At 42.3% G+C, this 23,902-nt stretch overlaps 2 long non-coding RNA genes across 2 annotated transcripts; both read right to left on the reverse strand.

Annotated features, from left to right (window-relative positions):
• Positions 1-1,737: 1,737 nt before the first annotated feature.
• Positions 1,738-2,568, reverse strand: LOC134450273 (uncharacterized). Its single transcript, XR_010035055.1, has 3 exons — positions 2,478-2,568; positions 2,282-2,367; positions 1,738-1,846 (listed from the first exon to the last, which is right to left on the reverse strand). It is a non-coding gene; the product is annotated as an uncharacterized LOC134450273 (long non-coding RNA).
• Positions 2,569-2,903: 335 nt separating this feature from the next.
• Positions 2,904-5,484, reverse strand: LOC134450274 (uncharacterized). The gene is made up of 4 exons (XR_010035056.1): positions 5,389-5,484; positions 3,790-3,862; positions 3,407-3,535; positions 2,904-2,989 (listed from the first exon to the last, which is right to left on the reverse strand). It is a non-coding gene; the product is annotated as an uncharacterized LOC134450274 (long non-coding RNA).
• Between the last annotated feature and the right edge of the window lie 18,418 nt (positions 5,485-23,902).

A 23,902-nucleotide genomic window follows, 5' to 3' on the forward strand; every position in this document is an offset into this window, starting at 1 on the left:
CATTGAAACTTTATCAGAGTTCATTTTTCACTCCCTAAACTGGGTTAACTTAACACTGCATTGAATTACATTAACACTATATCAGAGTTTCTTTTCAACTCCCTACATAAGGTTAAATTAACACTATATCGATATACATTAACACTATGTCAGAGTTCCTTTTTAACTCCTTTAACTGGGTTAAATTAACACTATTTCGATTTACATTAACACTAAATCAGAGCTCCTTTTAACTTCCTAAACTGGGTTGAATCGACACAACATACTTTAAAAATCGGACAATAAAACCATTAAAATGACAATAATTAATTCCAAGAAAAATGCGTCTTCAAAAACACAATTTATTTTTTTCCCCAATGCATTCAGTTAAAACATGAGGGTATAAAATGTACAAACTTCCATCTGCTTACCATTTATTTAAGAATTGTTGACCAATGCATTAATTAAGATCAATTTAAAAAAACAAAATACAAGAATGCATAATATTTCAGATCTATTTTTTATTGCTGAACAATGAAGGTAATTAACAATACATTTCATAATATACTATACAGATGCAAATCAATTTACATTTGAATTTACATGCGTCTTTGTATCCTCTTTGCAAAGATGGGTTATCAGCAAGACTGATCACTCATGACTGAAAAGACTCAACTACATCATGGCAACATTGCTATGACATTACCAAGAGCCTTAAGTAACAGGTTAAAACTCAGTCATTACAATATTGGTGACAGTAAAGGCTCTGTTAAAAGGGGTTAAAGGAAATGGTTCAGTTTTACCAATGTACCATTTGATTTCAGTGACACTGTAGAATTATAGAATTTCAAAAAATTAGTTTCACCTTACCTTTTGTATAGCACACTGTAAAACAGCACATTAAAATGTTTAAAGGGACACTGTGCAGGAAATAGTCAAAAAAGGTACTGCAACTATGCTGCTCATTGAAAATGGGTTGCCTATTGCCAAATTTGATATTTACATGAACGTTTACTAAGTAATAAACAAATATTTTCTAGTATGGTCCAAGTACAGTCAGTTTTGCAGCTAAAAATGGCTGTTTATGGAAATTCAAAATGGCGGACCATGGAGAAGATCCCCCTTTTCATATATGAAAAATGCATTTTTTTTCAGTCATAATGAATACTTAGAATTTGATAGTGGTGGTAAATATTCATGAAAAGGGTAACATTATTGAATGGGTAGCATGAATTCTGGAAATAAACAACAAAAAATCTCACACAGTGTCCCTTTAACCCCTTTGCGAAGAGCCCATGTGCTTTGCACAGAGAATATGTTGCTTTTTTAGCTATGAGTAAACAGGCCCGCCAGCAGGTCCATCTGCACAAACAGGCTTCTCACCGTACTTTTGGTTAATTACAAAATTTACAGTGCATCCATAACTGCGCTAACAGAGTGGAGTGAACTTTTTGTCCCCAGGTTGAAATTTGTCTTGGGCTCTATAGTCACTACATTCCATACAGTACTTACATAACCATCATATAACAGAACATACATAAAAAAGAACATTGGAAAAACATAGAAAACATTAAAATAAAAAACATCAAAGTGTGCACTGCATGTCCATGGCATGTCTATCCGCCATTAACAGACAAGGTATTCCCTGATGGGTGGTTATCCGAATAATACATTTCAAACACAGCATGTATTCAGTCCAAAAGAACTGACAGGGATGTCGCAACATTAAGACTGACAGTTTATACAGGACCTTGTAGTAGCTGGCTTGTAGATACTCAAGGTTCACGTAGTAGATGATCTCCCAAAAGCACGGTGAAGCTGCAGGTTGCATATCCCTCATGGCGGCTCTTGGCATCTCACCACAAGTCTTGAAAAAGCAAAACAAAAGAAAAGTGTAAATGATTAGGCCAAGACATGGCTCTTCCATCTCAGTCATCATAAATATGGTTTAGGTAAATTATGAAAAATATATATAAAATGTTATTTCTGACTTGACTGCATGTGCATTTTGGGTGCTACACGCTATTTCTGTTTTACATGTTAACAGATCATGCACTCATTAGAATGAGATGACGGACAGGGCTGGAAAAAAGAGGCTGTTGGGTCCTGACAAGCCAGTAGTAGTGAGAACAATATAATTAGATGTTGAAACTAGTAGGGATTTTCCTGTAAGGTTGTGTGTGTTTATCTGTGTGTGGTGTAGAGTGGAGTGTGCATGCGCATGTTTTGTACGTGTGTGTGTGTGTGTGCGCGCGCGCGTGCACGCATGGACTGTTGGGCTGCATGACAAAAAAGATCTTACTTCCTACATCCTGATGTTTGAGGACTCCTCAGATAAGTAGTGTCGCAGACCCAGCAGAGCAGAAGTCCTCTTCTTTCATTTGTGTCCTACAGCAGAAAAAGAATGAATAACTATAAGTAATAGTAATTGGGATTTTACTGTGAAATATATAGTACAACTGGCACCCATGTTTACAATGACTGGATCATACACTCACACTTCAGTGCTGGGTTCTTCCCTCGATGCAGACAGCTTCATACACATTAAGCGGTTTTGGTGCCAGGTCATCACGTCCATCGTGGAACGACTCCGTGCCTTCCGGAATGACTCTGTGCCTACCGGTGCCCAAAGAGGAAGACAAAAAGAAAGACAACAAGTTTGAGAGTTTGGCAGACAAATAGACAGAACATACAGTAAACCGTTGCAAAATTGTCTGAATTGACACCAGACAGTAGGCATTCCATACACATCATTCCAGAATCAAAGAACAATATCAGGCCAGCTCTCATTGTGTGTGTGTGTGTGTGTGTGTGTGTGTGTGTGTGTGTGTGTGTGTTTGTGTGTGTGTTTGTGTGTGTGTGTGTGTGTGTGTGTGTGCATTAATGCCTGCTGTTGTGCATTGATATAAAAAACTTACTGCATACATGCCAATGATATCCAAGAGCTTCTTGAATAAGTAGTGTGACCGCCGACCCAGCTGAGCAGCATTCTTCTCCTTTTACTTGTGTCCTACAGCCAAAAATAAGCAGTTATTGTGATTTTATTGTTAAAGTAATAGGCCTACAATACATATGTATTAAGTTCATTATGTCTAACTGTTTAACTTAAACACTTAGGGGTTTCCCTCTGATGAAGACGGAAGTAACACCGTCGAAACATGTCAGGTAAAAGATAAAAACGTTTACATGTCTTAAGGCAAAAGAAACCCCTAAGTGTTTAAGGCCTACAATACAGTTGACATACATTCATCCTGAACTGCATTGTTGGGTCCTGACAAGCCAGTGGTAGTGAGAACAATATAATTGGATGTTGAAACTAGTGGGGATTTGAGTATTGTAATAGTAATTGGGATTTTACTGGGATTTTACTGTGAAATATATAGTACAACTGGCACCCATGGTTACAATAACTGGATTATACACTCACATTTCAGTACTGGGTTCTTCCCTCGATGCAGACAGCTTCATACACATTAAGCGGTTTTGGTGCCAGGTCATCACGTCCATCGAGGAACGACTCCGTGCCTACCGGAATGACTCTGTGCCTACCGGTGCCCTAAGAGGAAGACAAAAAGAATGACAACAAGTTTGAGAATTTGGCAGACAAAAAGACAGAACATACAGTAAATCGTTGCAAAATTGTCTGAAGTGACACCAGACAGTAGGCATTCCATGCATATTCACAGAATCAAAGAACAATATCAGGCCAGCTCTCATTGTGTGTGTGTGTGTGTGTGTGTGTGTGTGTGTGTGCGCGTGTGTGTGCATTAACGCCTGCTGTTGTGTTGTGCATTGATATAAAAAACTTACTTCATAGATGCTGATGATATCCAAGAGCTTCACCGACCCAGCTGAGCAGCATTCTTCTCCTTTTACTTGTGTCCTACAGTCAAAAAATAAACAGTTATTGTGATTTTATTGTTTAAGTAATAGGCCTACAATATAGTTGACACATTTGTCCTGAACTCAGTCAATTACATCTCTCAGACAATCCAAATCGGTTTTCATAGGTTTACTTCTTCAGTGACTTAGTTCCAGCTTCCTACACATCCAGCTGTCTTGGTAACAGGTCAGAGGAAAGACATCCATCTTATCCAGAGCAGAAGAGTTTTTTGTTTTTTTAAAAGACAAAACGTTACAGGGCTTTCCAGACACACCTTCAAAACATACAGGCAACCTTAACTAAATGTATGAAAGGCTTTTGTCTCACTACTGTAGTGCACACAACAACTTTACATATTTCATTTCCATTAATAAAAATATAAACCAACCGGTCTTCGGAAATGCTGCACATACTACAGAGTACAATATCACACAGTCACACTAGAACTAAACGGTCTCTGGAACTACCACACACGCACGATTTGCGGCTGATATCAGCTATCATGCATAGCCTACTTATAGTAGCTGTTGCCTTATTGCCTATGCTCTAGCCACAACTTTCTTTAAACCAGTAAACTTCCCTGTAGTGTCAACAAAGCAACAAATCCCTGCTCGTGAAAGAGAGAAATTGGCTAACTATAACCTTCCGCATTAAAGCCTTATGATTTTGGAACACAACGACAGGTGAATAACCCGTTTTCCACGCAGCCTTCATCCGCATAATCAAACAGTTATGCAGTAGACGAGCTACGACGCTAGCCAAGCAAGCAAAGCAGCACTATACGAGCCGAGATAAGAAACGTCCGTTGACACAAACAATAAACCATTGTCGCTCGCGACAACATTTTCTTGCAAGCAAGCTGACCAAGCACATGATGCGACTTACCACACCGAACATACCAGAGTAATATTATGCGCGAGCTCTCCCTCTGTCTTTATCAGAGTTCGGACTTGTGAAAGACACAAGTCGCAGTCCATCGACTTACCTAGAAATAACATGACACTTGTGGTAACCGAAGACAGCTTGCGCGCCCCCCAAAACGAAAATGTGGCTAGACATAGTCAGCTAATTTATCAGATTTGTGTCAGTTTAGCGTCCTGCATTAGGTATCGCCTGTGAAGTGGACACACTTAGCCCAATCTATTACCTAAAAAGCATCCGCCCAACAGCCAACCATCCGTTATGAGCTCTACTAAGCGAAATAGCAACCAAATGAATCCCAGAAGGGATGACTTACAGTAGCTAACTAAACACCGTTGACAGAACCTGGACGAAGTATTTTACAATGTAGCCTACCTTTGTAAAATTCATTAAAGCAAGCATCTATATTCCCAAATCCACCACAGGACAGCAAACCGCTGCAGTTCATTTGCTCCCCTTAAAAGACTAGTTAATACCGTTTCCTCCTATTACTTGAAATGTGCCTTGCTTTCCACAAACAGGAACTCACGGCTGACGCACATTTACACAGTGAAAAGCAATTTATGGAAAGTTTATATAGGCCTACATAAAAGGCGCACACTTACCGAAACAATGCTTTCATAAGCCATCCGGTGTCCTCTCTTCTGGACGTTGGTAGCCTACTGATAGCCGTTCTTCTGGCAATGGCGACCGGTAAAATTCGAAATTCAACTAGGCTATCGTTGACAAGTTGACAAGATAACTTAAGTTAACTCGGCTGAGACGCACTTCACATCTCTACAGAGTTGATTTGCTTGGGTTTGAATAACTCTGTTAAATAACTCCAACACTGAACACCATTTTAATCAGAATGTGTTAAAATGACATTTTGAGAGTTGAAATCAACTCTGACATGTTTAACCCTGAAATTTCAACATTCCAGTTTTTGCTGTGTGTGTAGGGGGCCTCATTGGAGGGGCTGTTGCAGTTGGCAAGGGGATTCAACAGCCCTTAAGCTCAGTGGCAGCCAAGGCAATAACACCAACACAAACATGGCACAGGAAGAGGTATACAACTGAGGATTTTGTTTTTTTCACTTCACGTGTCCTCTCACCATTTGACAACTATTAAATGCACAGACTTGTAATTCACGAGGCGATGCATGTGAAACACAAGAATTGCTTTTTTTAAACCCCCTCACCATTCTGTTATGACTTTTGGTATCATTTTATTGTACGTTTGTATGTGATGCTTCATAATACATAGCAGACAACTTTTCTATTTAAAAGCAGCAGTAGCAAAGCACGATTTGCCGTTTTTTATTCCAATCTATCATCTCACATCTGACTCAATGAGCTAATCAAGTGAGAGAGAGAATAGAGGGAACATAATCAAGCAAATAATTTCTACTGACGTCATCAATACGTATGTCTGTTCAATTTTTCTTTGTTAGAATAGAAACAATACTTCACAGTATTCAGGAAATTAAATATCTCGCATTATTCTTTATTTACTAGGCCTACTTTGTTCATAAAATAAAAATGTTTTGCTTGACTGGTCTTTTTGTCTGGTCTTTTTGGCACTGGACTACCTAACGTCAGATGTGATGTGAACAAAAATGTCAATGCTGTTACGGTTACTGTACCTTTATTTTGACAAGTTGTCGCCGTTCTGCCTTCCATATTCTTGCAAGGTTTGTTATGATATTGTCATGTATCATGAAACAGTCATGAATGCTTTATGTGCAGTTTATGAAAGCTGCTATATGAACGTATTATGAAGCAACATGTTTTGTAAGGTGCTACTAAAAACTATGGTCATCAACTATAAATACATACAATGCAGCATGTAATAATAATTAAAAAAACACCAACAACAAAAAATTGTAATGGCGCAAGAAAAAGCATTTTCAATTCATTTCTTACGATTGAAATTTGTGACAAAATTTGCTGACAAATTTCGTGCCAAAATTTGCTTTGAGGCTCTCAACTTTTTTCAGGTCATACCCATAGCTTTCTCTGACACAAGTCTACATTTTTTTCTCTGCCAACATGCAAACATGAAATGGGAGTTTTCTCTAGTTTATAGAGTTTATAGGAGGAGTATTTTTTTTCCTAGGGAAAATGCCTGGTTGTGTACAAACGAAATTCTCAGCTTTCAAAAATACCCGGGTGTAAACAGGGCCCAAAACACTGAGGGAGGGCCTGCGGACGTATTACCCCTCTGGCCATTGACTATAGTAGCTAGTGTTGGCCCCACAGCGTTTAGCTGTCACTGTCACATGGGATCCAGATCCCTAAACTCACATGACATGACTCTTGAAGTGGAGATGGATGAACACTAGATGGATGGATGAGCAAATGAAGAGAGGAGAGACACTTGCCCTTCAGGTGTGAAGTCAGGGTGTTTTGTGTGTGTGTGTGCGTGTGCGTGTGTGTGTGTGGGAGGAGGGGGGTTAGAAGAGGGCATGTGGTACCTTGCATGAGTGGTGGGGCACTTCAGAGTCACTTCACATGATGACCTTCACCAGCAGCTACACATTAGTCCACCAGTTATGCAAATGAGGACGAGTTTGATGCAAACCGCCACGGACTCGTCACTAATGTCCACGGCTCGCAAAAAGGGCAAAGCTCCCTAGGAGAAACAACTCACATGAGCTAAGAGGAAGCAAAGGAGACAGAGGTGGAGAATAAGAAAGTGAGAGAGGGAATACAAATTTAGATAGATAGATATATAGATAAATAGATAGATAGATAGATAGATAGAGAGAGAGAGAGAGAGAGAGAGAGAGAGAGAGAAAGAGAGAGATACAGAGAGAGAGATACAGAGAAAGAAAGAGAGAGAGAGAGAGAGAGAGAGAGAGAGAGAGAGAGAGAGAGAGAGAGAGAGAGAGAGAGAGAGAGGCTGGCTGGCTGGCTGGCTAGCTGGAGGGTCATGCATGGGAGCGAGGGCCGGGCCGCCTCCTGCCCTAATGAGATGCTGGGGCGACTCCTCCAGCAGGATGCATTATCATATTTCCACGTAATTAATTTGTTTTTCCACTTGAAATGAGAAGGCGGGACGACAGTGCACTGTGCATGCAGCGCTGCAGGGGGGGATGCCGGAGGATCAGATGGGTCTTAACCCAATACCCATCGGCGCGGAGCATGGGCTCACTCTACCACACGCACACACACCCACACACACACGTACGCAAACACGCACGCACATACAACACACACACACACACATACACACACACACACACACACACACACACACACACACACACACACACACACACACACACACACACACACACACACACACACTACAGGCCTGCATATAGTGGACACAGACACACAGAGAAACACACACATATCCCAAACAAATATATGCAAGTTGTTTGGGAAAATAAAGTGTGAGTGTTAGGGATCTCATGAATAGTGCATGTGGTGCTGGCAGTGTGTGCGATGGGCGTTTGTGAGAGGTGAGAGGACATGTGGCGGCGAGACACAAGCAGCTGACTGCTGGCACTCCAGCTCTCTGTCAGGCCCACTGCCACCTCAGGGAGCTGCACACACACACACACACACACACACACACACACACACACACACACACACACACACACACACACACACACACACACACACACACACACACACACACACACACACACACACTTAACAAGACTTTGGCAAACTTTTACGTATCAGTCAATGTCCTAAATGAAGATAAAAAAACACACTAAGGCAGAATTCTGCAGTAATTCTGTAGTTCACACCAATAATTTCACAGGTTTTTGCTGTTTAACATACAGTATACAATTAATACACACTCTAAAAGGCCTGAAGAGTGAACTTTCAAAATTCTGAAATATTGCAAATGTGTCAAATGGGCTTGAATGGACTTGAACGCTCGGTGTAAATTGCCTGCCTGCAAACAAGCTGATGCACATACTGCATAACATGCTGCCTTTACTGTAAATCTGTGAGCTCATTTTTGAGTCAGAAGTTGACAAAGATAAAGATGAAAGAGAGTTAACATGTTTGCAAGTTTAATAACTAGGTAGAAATGTTTTATAGTATTGTTTAGCATCATGTTTGGCAGAAATTGTCCATTTAACTATCGTGACTCGCCACTTTCTCTGTTTGGCAAGATACTCTGCTGTGTAATCCACCATTGAACTCCCTCAGAAGCACGCTTGCCAAGTGTGGGAGCCAAGCCCTTTGGTAGGGGGCCGTCCAAATCATCATAATAGACAACAAAGCCAACAAAGCCATATTTCTGTCTGTCTGACAAATGTAGACGTTTTTAACCAGACTTCTCTGTTGCCTGTTGAATATTGCAAAGCAATTTGCTGCTAGGACATTGCAGGCAAAATGTAGATACGAAGTCAGTGTTGCCAGATACATGGGTTTCTCACACCTCCTTGCTACGAGGAGGAGCCAATCACGTGAGCGCATCTCTTGAAAGGCAGCAGTTTTCAACAATCAGAAGATGCAAAGGCACCCTCAGCTGTGTGCACAGCCCTAATGTTTGCATATGAGAAACCCCTGTATAGGAAATGTCCAAGTATCATATCAGAACCTCAAAATGATCGTTTCCCCATTTATGATTTAGGTCTAGCTAGCTTACATGAGCTAATGTATATGTACCTGACATTCAGAATATATACACTTCACTTTGACTACCCCTAACCTTTGGATGAGCAGGAGAAACCCATTTACTCTGTGTAACTGCTTCTACCCTCCACACACTTTACAAGAGACATGTGCACAAGTTCAGGTTTATTAATGGAACATGAATACGTCTAAATGGTCGAATGTATCGGAAAAATGTAACAAAAGTATATAAAGGGAAGCTACAAGGTTGAGCCAGCACAGTGCCCATAACTCCAATCCGGAGGCCCTGAGACAGACACAGCAAACCACTTACCACACAAGAATGCAACACAGATAACACAGCACATTCAATAGCTGTAAATATGGCACTGTTACCAGGGTACACACCAGTGGTGTAGTCTAGTTTTTTTACGGTGAGTATAGCCTACTGTATATTTGAGCTTTTTTTAAGTGGGTATACTGGATATATTTGTGCTATTCAAAACAATGGATCAATCAATTTTAAGTGGGTATACTGGATATATTTGTGCTATTCAAAACAATGGATCAATCAATTTTAAGTGGGTATACTGAAATCCCTGAAATGTATAAGTGGGTATACTCCGTATACTACACCGGTGGTACACACCAAGACAATGTCCCCTCAGTGAGGCCACTGGCCGAAAGTAGCAGTAGTCAGGTACTGATCTGACCAAGACCCTGTTTCTCAGAAGCGTTACTGCTAACCAATTAGCAACATAGTTGGTTGTCCGTTATATGGGAAATTCAATTGCAACCAACAAAGCTGCTCTTGTAGTTAGCAACAACGGTGTGGAGAAATGCACTCCTGGTCCCTTTGAAAAGAAATGCTAAACATTACACCCCAACTTCAATCACCAGCGCACGTAGCTCATACATAGGCCTATACAATAATTGGCCTACTTTGCAAGAGCATTTATTCCCCACGGGAACACTGGAGGAAAAGGCAGCATTCCAGTGCTACTGATACAAATAATGACAATAATGACTTTTAAACATCAATACAATTCAAATATCATTAAAATTCACATAATCGATAAAACTGTCTATATGCCGTAGCCCAGAACCTAAATTGTCGGCCATAAAAATATAATGCAATCACCTCTATCTATTCTAGCCAAAGTGGGAAATTGCAAAGAGAGAGTGTAAAACTTCTTCTTAGCTTCCGAGATCAGATGAGATCGGGTGTGCTCAGCCAGTTTAAGTGTGGATTCCAATATGCGGACTTCCGTCCTCCCTTTCCTGCTTGTGACCTCATGATGATGTCATTGATGAAAGAAAATGTATTCAATATCTTGCAAAAACACAGTTGTAACGTAATTTTCTCATTTGCAATTGGGATGGTGAATGAATAACAGTCCCCCAAAAGTTGTTGTGGCTAGGCTGACAGCTGGGAAAATTTATTACTTTCTCCACGGAGGCGGGGCAAGGCCACAAGCACAAGTGGAGGACGGGAGTGTGCATATTGGAATGCACCCTAAAACTTTACAAGCCAAACTTTGTGTGCGTTCCAATATGCGACCTTGGGTCCTCCACTTGTGCTTGTGGCCTCGTACCAGGAAGTAATACGTTGTGATGACATCACTGACAACAGCATTATATTTCAATATCTATCTGTAAAGTCACTTTCTCATTTGCAAACTGGATGGTGAATGAATAATAGCCCCCCAAAAGTGGTCGTGGCTATAGGCTGACAGCGGGGAAACTTAATTGTTTTCTCCACGGAGGCGGGGCATCAGCAAAACGTGAGGCCACAAGCACAAGTGGAGGATGAAAGGTCACATATTGGAATGCACACTTTATAACTTAGTCAGTCATGTGACTTGCCTCACATGACCCAACACATCACATGATCCCCACACTGTGAGCACAGGTAGCCACCAGTACGGAAAAAACACAGATTCCCACAATTACAGTACTGTACACGATGACGTATGGCAGGTCTCAGAGAAAAAAAAGCTAAAAATACCTATTACCTTTTGCATTTTATTTCCCAACAGTAGGCCTTACCGAAAATGAAACGAACTGCGGCCAAATAAAAAATAAAATAAATAAATAATCCTGTATATATGACTATAGATATAAGAAAATATATGAATTGTCAGTTAATGTCAGCCTTGGCTCTCTTCATCACACACGGACACAGACACACAGACACACACGTGCTATATGAATGCAGTTGAAAGAGAGGGGCCTCTTCTCTCTCTCTCCTGGGCATCTCACCGGCTGGCATGGCATGGCAGGAGCAGGCTGGGGCCGTACTGTGTACTGCTGTGGCGGTGGGCACCCAGTCTCTCACTGGGGCCTGTGAGTCTTGGCTGGGCAGCACATGCAGACAGGGCTGGCGTGGCGCAGCTCCAGTGCTCTGGCCAGAACCCAGTTGGTGCTTAATCACAGTCTCCGGACAGCACAGCACAGCACAGCAGAGAGAGAGAGAGAGAGAGAGAGAGAGAGAGAGAGAGAGAGAGAGAGAGAGAGAGAGAGAGAGATCTCGCATTTCACAGCCAGCTGACATCAGAGAGAAGAGGTATGGGAAATGAGCAGGCTTTCTTCACTCTCTCTCTCTCTCTCTCTCTCTCTCTTGCTCTCTCTCTCTCTCCATCTTTTGCGGCACATGCCAGACAGGTGTGTAATTTTTGTGCAGGGGACAGCTCAGGGTGGTGGCCACAGATCATCTTGGGGGTTATGGGGGAGGGGAGGCGAGGGGACTGGGGAAACGTTGGAGCTGCCAAAACCATGACCCAGATTGGGCAGCAGAGCCAAAAGCTTGGGCCTGCCAAAGCTGGGTGACCTACACACACACACACACACATCGTGCGCATGCACACACACACACACACACACACACACACACACACACACACACACACACACACACACACACACACACACACACACACACACACACACACACACACTCTCTCTCTCTTTATCCCTCTCTCTTCCCCCCTCTCTGCCTGATTGCTGTCCCGTCCTTCTCTCTCTAGAGATGTGATATATCTTTCACCACATTGTCGGTGTGTGTGATACGGTCTGTGGTTATCATAAGCTTGTCTGTTTATATACTGTACATGTGGCCAGAGTTATCCGCTGTCAAGACCATGATGGCTAGGCTACCACCTCTCCTCTATACAGCACCACGGACGAGCAAATAAAACCTGTCATTTATACAACAATTACACAAGCATGAAATATATTGTTTCTAAGCAGATGGTTTTAGATTGTAATGTTAATGTGAAAGCGAAATTTTTAGCCATTAAAAAAAATCTCCACAATTTCTTAAAAATATCACAATAATGACACACAGTAATGTATAACATAACTGTATACCACCACTGTTATGATTATTGTTACAGTAAAATTGAACAATTTAAAAAAAATTCTTGCAGGTTTTTTTTTTTGTTTTTTTTGGGGGGGGGGAGAAATCTTTTTAGCCTTTATTATTACAGGACCGTATGAGAGTAGACAGGAAACGATTGAGAGAGAGAGATGGGGCAGGGTCAGGAAATGACCCCGGCCGGACTCGAACTGGGGTCCCCGTGCCCCTCACATTTGGGCTTGCGTGCCCACGTCCAAGTCCTTGCAGGCTTATACAGGAATTGTAACATTTTGCCTCTAATCCTACCATACTGTATGCGAAACCACTGATGTGATTATAATGACAGTAAAGATGAAAATTAAACATTTCATTACAACACAACTTCTTTTATCCTTGTGGACTTGTATGGGAATTGCAAATTTTGGCCGCTCATCAAAATGTTGAGTGATGGATGTGGAGCACCTTCCCTTGGGTCAGAGATGGTACACTATGCAGATGAGGACGGGACGGGAACATCCAGGCATCATGTCACCCATGGCCGATTACAAGCTCCACTCCACAGCTCCAGGGACAGGTAAAGACAAAACAGTCGCACCCAAAGAGACACCCCTAAGCTGTCTCACACAAACAGTCAGCGGCCTCATGTCAAAACTGACAGCTCTACAACTCCTCCAAACGCTAAAACGTACGCATGCGCGTAACACACACGCATCCACGCACGCACGCACGCGCACGGACACACACAACCGCATGCACGCACACACAATTAAGTTTCAGTGTGGGTTGGGTCATTTTGGACTATTTCTGGCCACTGCAGGAGAGCATGAACCTAAAATATATATTTTGAAAATGATGTGTACATAGGCCTATGCAAATGAAGTCTGAAATGTCGGATTTGCATACATCTCCACTGACCCCAGTTGCGGTCTTCCTCGCAGCGAATACTGCGTCTTCTTCTGACAGCTCGGCCATTGTCCAGACGCCCTGTTTTGCATATTTGAGTGGCCACACGTCACCGCGGGTTACACTGCTCCACCATCAGACCCTGTCAACGGCGAGAGTGATGCTGATGTGCGCTGACAGGGGAATGACTGACAGAGCGACCACGAATAAAAACACGCGCGCGCACACAACAGCGCGAGGGGGACGGCGCTCAAGGCTTAGCTGAACTAGTAGGCTAAGGGAAAAAAAGGAAATAGAAATACGTGATTATGCAAATGTGTTCATTAATTTAACCGATTACATGTTGAGTTTTCAGCAAAATAATGATCAGGACTCAGAGATCTGATGTCAGACTGGGCTTTATTTTTTGAAAGTTAATGAGTGATTGAACATCTCGACCTCCTGGACCTGGATGGTTGCTCTGATGCACTGAAACAAAGTCATCATCAGTAGGCCTACGCATCTAATTTAAAATGTTCAATAGGCCTACGCTACAGCCTACGGAAAGGGTCCGCGTACACTGTGCTGGCCTGTTTCCATTAATCTTGATAAACAAGGCAAAGTTGGGTGCGTTAGGACATTTATCATAGTCTACTGCAATTTTGCAGGCTATATTTTCATAGTCCAGTGACCAAAAAGGCACGAAGAGAGCACAATAATAAATTTCAATGTCGTGATTTAGCTTTCCATCTGCGCCTAGTGGCTACATGTTTCTAAAATCGATTGTCATGCCTCAAACCACCTTTCCGAATAGTTGAAAAAGTAGGCATCGTTTTTTGGTTTTGTTTTTACCTCTCTTTATGGTCTTTTGAATTTCATGCAGTTACGAGACCACTGCGGTGAAAGGAACATTCGCGTGGGCCTCTGTCCAACCCCCGCAGTCTCTCTCCTTGCGTCTGCAAAACGCACACCGGATGCGCACGGAGCGGAGATAATTGTGTTGACACCAGCGGGTCTCACCTGAGGCCCGGCAGCATCTTAACATATTGAACGTTTAGAGAGCTAACACATCTATTATACATACACGAAACCAAACGGGGAGAAAAAGTGCAGATGTTGCTGCCAACAAGGTGTGTATGTCTGTTAAACATTTAAACCCGTGCCTTGCATTATACAAATCTGTCTCGCTTGTTTTGGTGTGTGTGTATAGTCTATTTATTAATTGATCACAGTCAAAGAAATGAAATTCCTAAGAAAAAAAACACGACATCATCTGAATATAGGCTATTGATAACACAGAGGCCAACTTAGAGTGGCACTGTAGTGTGTGTGTATGTGTGTGTGTGTGTGTGTGTATGTGTGTGGGGGGGGGGGATTAGTGGTGGACGATGATAAAAGACACACAGCAGTATATTTCTTTGAGGGATCCATGGGTGACTATGATGCAGAGGAAGAGTATTGGATGAAGACGTGTGGAAGATTCTGAATCCAGAACTATTGGCTGCATTTGAAGAGCTGGCAGCAAATAATTGTGTGTGTGTGTGTGTGTGTGTGTGTGCGTGTGCATGTGCGTGTGTGTGTGTTGGGTGGGGTGTGGGGGGCAGATTTCACTTCTCAAAACACACTGATATTCAGCCAGGACTTGCTTGTGAGCCCTGTGCCAAGACAGCCAGCCAGCCAGCCAGGCTGCCTGGCCACATGCACTTGGAAAGCCATTTTGTTTGTTGTGTCACTTTGCTGTCCAAAAATGGCATGCTTTGCACTGGCGGTCTGGGAGTGGGGGAGAGCAGATAGCCTGCCTGGCACACATGTGCCCACACGGGACAGACAAGTCTCGACACGCTGGCCAGCTGAGCTGCAGCCTCCCCGTCATATGGCGCTTTCACATACAAGCTTTTAGTTAGAAATACTGTATAGCCTACAAAAATATCACTCCTTTACTTGAAGGCATAGCCTCTGTTGAAAGCAAAAAAAGAAAAGAAAAAGAAGAGGATGAGAGGTCTTGGTGCCATAGGTGTGTGTGCATGTGTGCGCGTGAGAGAAAGTGTGTGTGTGCACGTGAGTGCATGCATGCATCACTTGTCAATCTGTATCAGTCTGTTTATACTTACACCAAATAAGTAAATTACTGTAACTGGACATCAGTTTCACTGAGATGACTTAATTTACAATTTGCAGTAGGAACCTGCCAAAAGTATTTTTTTTTGCCAGCAGACAGTCATCAGAGATTTAATACAAGGCCCTATTATGACATTGACATTTTTAATTACTGAATAAAATATTGTTTTAACGACTAGGGAAAAGAAATGCCCCCTGCCAAATATAGTTAGGCTACTATAAATGAATCATAGTGCCTACTTCACATAGGGCCTACTTCACTCTGGTGGTTACCATATTTGGTTTGGCGATGTCGAATAAGAGGTTATTATGAGAATATGGGACAATGTGAGTAAGTAACATTATAACCACTGACATAACAATGTGTAATATGTTTTTAATTGACTAACTCAGTTGAGGTACCATGTAAGTGAGACTTACTGATATGGGCTTAAGTGAAATTAATAACTTGCATTACGATTATATTATATATTTCAAACAGCATTCAGTACATAGGACTCACAAAGCTGTCATGACACTGGCTTTTTTCACAGGGTTTGACAAAGTAACAGAATTTGGCCCATCATCCAGATAAGGTCATTTACTGTACATGTTAACATTGTTTGAAATGATCTACCTATTTCTTAATAACTTCAGTATGGAAATTAATCATGTACATGGTCTGAGGTGAGAGGATATAATCTCAGACAAGATCAGTGTCCACTCATTACTAATGCACGAGTAATTAAAAAGTCTCTTAGATTTTTATTCACCCTGACCTTTTAATTCATGCTGCCATCCTCAATGACTATACTTCAGAGATTTTTTTCCAGCAAACAGATACAGGAGGTAACTAGATGGCTCAAAAGGGAGCTACCACCAGTGTTGCCAGATGTGTCTGACCAAATCCCGCCCAAAATGCTCTCAAAAACCGCCAAAAGGCGCTAAATTCCGCCCAAATTCAACAAATTACATTGACGTCTATGGGCCCAAAACGGCTGGAAAAAAAAAACGCCAAATGGCCCATTTTCCCCGTTTTTACCCGCAGACGCTTGTCCCAAGTAGCCCAATTGGGCGGGCACCCGCCCAATCTGGCAACACTGGCTACCACAGGCTTTTCTCTGTGTGTTCTGCTCTCCATGATGAAGCCACTGTGCTGCCACACTTCTGCAACGAGAGTGAGGTTCATTAATCAGATGACTAACCGGCTGTTCTACGGGGACCTCTGCTGACGGAGGTGAACCTGGATCCTAAATAGGCCTAAATCCAGCTGAGGTGGAGAACTGTGGGGGGAGAAGCAGATCTGAACAGGCCTCGGAGTTTAAAGGAACAGTCCACCCTTTTTTGATGCTTACATATTTGCAGTATTTCCCAGCATTATTCATGAATGTGCATATAGTTTAACAGTATAGCCAAATTAAGCGTAGCAATGCAAGTCTATGGGGACAAACAAAACATCATCAAATTACTTATAAAGTACTTTGAAATTAATGTAAAATCCACCAGAGTGCAAAACAGCTATTTAATCCTGTCATGTGATCATTTGTGGCTTGATGCTAATGCCTCCATTCACTTCCAGTGATTATGCTAAGCTATGCTAATAACTCTGATCCAATAAATCTAAGTACTAAAAAAATGATAAGAAAATGATATGAACATTCATGAATAATGCTTGGAAATGCTGCAAATATGTGAACATCAAAAAATGGTGTGACTGTCCCTTTAATACTCATGTAAGGGCTCGCTATTCATGAAAGGCCTGAAAACTACAAGCTCATCAGCAGAGGACTTGCATGTATCATATACATCTATTATATTATTCTAGAGCTTGGTACTATGATTATGAATAGGCTACATATATATATACACAGTAGTAAGGCCTATATGAAGAGTTTCGTGGCAAAATGACGTTAGCGCCATTTTTCGCTGACTGCTCAGACTGTGTTCTATATATGAAGTGGTACCATTCAAATATATTGGGAACATACTTTTAAAACCTATATCAAATGCACTTTGCAATATAAGGCAAGGCAATGCCCAACACAAAAACGTCAATTTCCCAATACGCTCCAAAATGGATATACAGTATACGTCACAATGAAGCTCTTCCTATATTAATTTCCATTGGTCTCCCTCTGTGTTACACAACTCTCCATCTCTCCTACAGTACGGCCCTTCCTGGAATATAAACCACTTTCTGCCTTTCCTTCCATTCTTTCTTTTTTTTCTCATTCCCTTCTTCTCAGTGCCTATCCCTGCTTCCCTATCTCAGTCCATCCAGACGCTCTCACATTGTGTAGCAGATTGCCAGCACCCCTCCGTCAGCCCCACGTCAGTCTCTCTCCTGCTGCCCTCTCCCTGAAGGATGGAGCAACACCTGCTGATGCCAGCCCCCCCCCTCCCCCTCCCCACATGCCCAGCCAGCTTCCCGCCACCTCTCCCCTCCCCCTCCCCCTATACAGCCTACAGCTTATGGGCAGGACAGGGTGACTGGCAAAGCAGCGGTTGTTTGTTGGGGGGTGGGGAGAGTAGAGGGGGGTTGCAAAAGACCTCCCCCCCCCCCCCCCCCCCCCCCCTCCCCCAAATTGTCCAATCTCAGCCAAAACAGGCTTAAAGTTCTTCCTCTTCACTGCCTCAAACCCCCAGTTGCCTTATCCATATGGTTGTCACCGTCTCCCCCACCGCCCCCCACCTAAAGACCACCCTCCCCAAACCCCACTGCCACCTCCTCGGTTTGTGTTTGTGTGTGTGTGTGTGTGTGTGTGCGTGTGTATACATGTGTGTGTGTGTGTTTTGCTTGTTTCGTTTGGCCATGGTGGAATTACTGGATGCGTGACCTGACCTGCATAAATCTGGAAAGAAGAGGTTAAACCAAGCAGAAAAAAAGAAAGAAAGCAATAAATATGGCATGTGGAGGGGGCTCAGTCATGCGCTGAAGTCAATGAGGCTGTTTGGTGATTGGCTAATGGGACATGTTAAGGCGTAATAAGGCACCCATTATGGAGGTAGGACCACCGACATGACATGGCCACACTCAACAGAACTCTTTGGGCCTCACTCACCAAACTGCTACCCTCAACTGGCCTGCTCCTGTGCTGTTGATTAAGAGAGGACAAGATCTTAACACCTCAAAGAAGGGAACGGGGAGATTACTGCTATTCTTTAATTAAGAAATGAGACTTATTTATCGCCACAAGGAAGTTAAAATTGTGGGTCATTATTAATCGATTAATAATTTATTCCTATAATAGGCCTACTCATGCAGTTTTAATTTGACCGTGAAACAGACCTCCGCTAATATTGTGGATGATTGTTATCCTTGTCTGACACATTTGGCATATGGGAAATGTGAAACAGCTCAATATGAGGACCCAACAAGGAACTTATCAGAAGGGTTCATGTTTTTGGATCTATGACATACAATATAGTAATGTTTAGAGATGCACCGGATCCTGATTTTTAGGATCCTGCTGGATACCCGATCCACTGCTTAAGATCCTGCCGGATACGGAACCGGATACTGGATACTACGAAATGGTTGAAACACATAGCCTACTCGCACACTTGGGCCCTTTTTATGACGTTGGCTCAAACTATTTTTTAGAGTCATTGGCTTACTGCCACACTGCCTGCAACGGCCGCTTCCAAAGGGCTTTCACTCCATGCAGCGATTGGGGTTGTGAAAGACTGACTGAAAAGCCTAGGCTATGTAAAAAACTAGAGATGCACCAGATCCTGATTTTTACGATCCTACCGGATCCACTGCTTAAGATCCTGCTGGATCAGGACCCTGTGAAAAACCCTATAATTCTGCCGGATCCGGAACCGGATCTTGGATTCGGTGCATCTCTAGTAATGTTACACAAAAATGTGGACATTTGACTAGTATTTAACTAACCTACTTCCTTTTAGCCTACCTTTGACATGTTAACATGTGATTTGCTTGTTAACATGTGACAAGATATGTAAGTAAAAAGCTGCATATGGATATTTTTGAAAACGCATTCGTTTTAGCCTGCGCTTTGAAAAGCATGGCCAGGCTCTTTAGTGTCGGGGTCATGTGATTGTGCAAGCTCAACATGTAATTCAATGCCTGACAAAGATACAGAAAGGACGGACGCATAATAATCTCTGCATGTGCCTGTAGTTCTTCTCCTCAATACTGCATTTAAGTTTAGCCTGGTCATGCTCCATTGAACTCCAATGAACACAAGGGACATTTACTGTATTAGATCATTAGATTTGTTTTGCTGTGTCAGAAGTTTTGGAGCAGCTAATCAACGTGCTGATCATCTATTGGAGATATAAAAAAGCTAAATATCAGCTATTACTGTAAGACAAATCATCACATTCTTCATGCTACACTCTACAGTACATACAGTAGTATGTCTGGTTGTGATGTGGTTATATTAGGGGAGGACGCATTTGATACCAAGACAGAAATCCCTCTAGCAGCGCTTTGTTGACAATCTGTAGAACCACAGATCATTTGTTCTATAGGCATCCCATGTCCATGCCTGGATTTGACAGCATATTCGTGTGGAACGCAGGGAGACAGAGTGCCGTGTGCGCTGGTGGTGTCACTGGCGGGAGAGATTTAGAAACATAATCGAGTGTTTAGAGAGGACAAGCATGGGGCAACTACAGTAATTATACAGTGGCAGTAATGGGGCAATTCCAGTAATTACAGTGCGGTGGTAATGGCCATGTCCTCCAGTGACACGTTGGCGGTCCCCAGGATTATTAATTGTCATTACTCAGCCGTGCCTTATACCAGTGTTTCCCAACCTTTTTTGTCTCGCGTACCCCCTAAACCTCTTAGGCGTGCCATGAGTACCCCCTAATTCATGTTCTATATCGCCTTCTCTGTCCTGATGTGACTGCTCCATACATTTGTTATGATAATAACATCTTTCCAAGTACCCCCTGCAGTGTGCTCGCGTACCCTTAGTGGTACACGTACCCCTAGTTGGGAAACACTGCCTTATACAGCAGCAGCTGCTGTGGCTCTGCACAACAGCTCCAGACTAAGACTGGAACAACTCAAATCAAATAGATGTATACTGACTGAGATTATAGTGTGACTTTTCCCTTACTGTATAAGTAGGATGTCTACTTCTGGCCTTGCCGTGGCCAAGCGGTAGGGCACTCGTCTACCATGCGGCTGACCCGGGATCGATTCCCAGCCTGGGTCCTTTGCCGACCCTTCCCCCTCTCTCTCTCCCCACTCGCGTCCTCTCACTACTTTCACTGTCCTGCTGTAAATCAAGTCAAAAAGACAAAAAAAAAAAAAAGAAAAAGTAGGATGTTTACTTCCCATACCAGAGGCAGAAAATTTCTTTTCGTCTGTTTGCAGACTGAGTGTCCTGGGCCAATGTGTCAAAATGAAATGGAAATGGCAGCCGGTGCCCACACTTCAGGCACTTTTCCACGTTCAACCCTCCCGTGTCGTGCTGTGTCATGTTAAGCGGAGTGGTGGTGCTCAGTCAGCCTGGTTTGTGTTTCCATTACAAACCGTGTTACTCAGAGTATGGTTGGAGTTACGTTTTTGTCTTACACTGTGGCAGATATTGAACATGTACTTTTGTCCGATGTAGGACCTTACAACTTCATGGAGTACACTCAACAAATGAAAGAGGGAAAAGGATACCAGAGATTAACGCATCCAGAAAGCAGCTGCATTGGGCCACAATGACAAGAATTTCTGTACCAAGTGCAGTTACTAGGGTTCCCTGTATAGGCAATTAGTCATAGTCATTTACCCCTGATGCAAAAGTTTTGTTTACACTTGGAAGTTGTTTGTAGGGGTCAATAGAACAATTTGGTTCGAGGGCAAAAACAATTCGGTCAAAAAAAGCCCTCTAGGGGGCGTCACCACCAAACCCACTATTAACCATTATAATGCAACAGAAGAGGCCAAACATTTTCAGGACATTGGCCACAGAAAATCCAAGGTGGCTGCCATTTTTTTCAAGATGGCCGCCCTCTACACTAATAACTACCGATTATTGCACTACATTATCATAAAACAGATCTGCTTTTGCACACACTACTTCAATTAAAAAATAATAATTTATAACATTGCTGCCATATAACCCAAGAGATGCATTTATTTTAAAAATTACATTAAAAATATACTGTATATTTATCCTTTTTTATGCAAAATGACATTCAAATATACTAAGAAATGTGTAAGAAATGTTTCTGACACCTTGACAGAACAATGCACACATAACAGGAGTATGTCATATTTGCAAATGCAAAAGCCTGCGTATGCAAGACTAAAAGTGTAGCATCTGCACCAACGTTTGTATTTACAGCCAAATTTCAGGAGATCATCCCATCCCTTGTCAGCGGGATTATATCTGTATGTTGCCTGATCCTACATCTTGCCAGCCTGATACACTTCACATTTAGTGCCTTGAATCAGAAATGCTCGATAGAAACAACTTCCTGCAAAACCACATCGTCGTGGGCAGCTTTGGGTTAGCATGGGAGAACTACTCAGTGCATTTGTAACGGACGCTAACTACCAGAGTTGGCGTGGAACAGTAGAAAACCTGGGCGGAGGACTCGTAAGGAAAAACAAGCAGCTTCAAATGAATGGCAGTGAATGAGATGACATGGTACTGAAGGGTACAACTCTGCTGTTTTGGACTTGTAATCGTCGGGAGAACCTTCATTCAAGGTTCACTGCCTGTCTCGTGAATCCAGGGAAATGACTTTAATGTGACAAAACCATATATACGTCCGAACGACCACGGGCAGTTTTAGAATCCACAGCACCCCATCAAAATACAAAAGATTTGAAAATGGTTGGAATCATTTGTTAGTTTTTCTGCAGGCAAAATCAACGTTTGTGCACAAACCACTTCTTTATTATTTACACAGTGGTTGCAGGTTAGACTGACTTAAAAATAATAAGAATTGCTTTTATGCCTTAAAGGTACACTGTGCAGGAAATGGTCAAAAAAGGTACTGCAACTATGCTGCTCATTGAAACTGTGCGGCCTATTGCCAAATTTGAACTTTACATGAACGTTTACTAAGTAATAAACAAATATTTTCTAGTATGGTCCAAGTAGAGTCATTTTTGCAGCTAAAAATTGCTATTTTTGGAAATTCAAAATGGCAGACCATGGAGAAGATCCCCCTTTTCATGTATGAAAATTGCAATTTTTCCAGTCATAATGAATACTTAGAATTTGATGGTGGTGCTAAGTATTCATGAAAAAGGTAACATTAGTGAATGGGCAGTATGAATTATGGAAATAAACAACTAAAAATATCACACAGTGTCCCTTTAAATGTCGAACAGATGACAGGAAGCAAGTGTTAATGACTCAGGCCCGTGGCACTTACATCAGTTGCCATGAAGTGCCTTGAAAAACTGGTCTCAGCCCATATACATTATAGAGTCCAGGACACCACTGACCCCTTTCAATTTGTCTACCGTCCCAACCGATCAGTGGATGATGCAGTAGCAAAAATTTACACCACACTCTGGCATACCTGGAGAGTAGCAGAGCATATGTGAGAATGCTTTTCCCGGATTACAGTTCTGCCTTCAATACCATCCACCTAGGCAAGCTGATTGAGAAGCTGACAGACCTTGGCCTCCCAACTCCCATCTGTAACTGGATTCTGGACTTCCTTATAGAGAATAGGGGGGGGGGGGGTGTACTGAGCTCAGTCAGTACGGGATCTCGACAAGGATGCTGCCGCAGTCCTTAGCTCTTCAAGCTATATACCCATGACCTTCTCTCAAGCCATGACAACACCATCATTATCAACTAGACTGCCTGTGCAGTCGCCTTCGACTGCTTAAGGTATATCCCCGAAACGCGACGCTTCCAGTCCCCCATCATTCCTACCACTCCCGTCCACCATTTCGTAAACGTATATGATACATACAGACGTGACATGACGTGCATAGGCTTAAAACCAAACGACTATTGTGAAAATGAAGCAAAAAATGGGGCAAATGGTAATACTGTTTTAATGGTTCAGTGGATATACCACATTAGGTACAGTGTAATAACCAGTGTAACAATATTTAATACAATGTAATTTTTTTACCTACATCATGTGTTTGTGCGTAAGTGGTATTACATGGTATTGCATATTGTTACACTGGTATTACACTGTACCTGATATTGCATACTGTTACACTGGTATTACACTAGTATTACATGGTATTAAATATTGTTACATTGG

Source organism: Engraulis encrasicolus, chromosome 6 (genome assembly GCF_034702125.1).
Source record: "Engraulis encrasicolus isolate BLACKSEA-1 chromosome 6, IST_EnEncr_1.0, whole genome shotgun sequence".
In the NCBI taxonomy this organism is placed as follows: domain Eukaryota; kingdom Metazoa; phylum Chordata; class Actinopteri; order Clupeiformes; family Engraulidae; genus Engraulis; species Engraulis encrasicolus.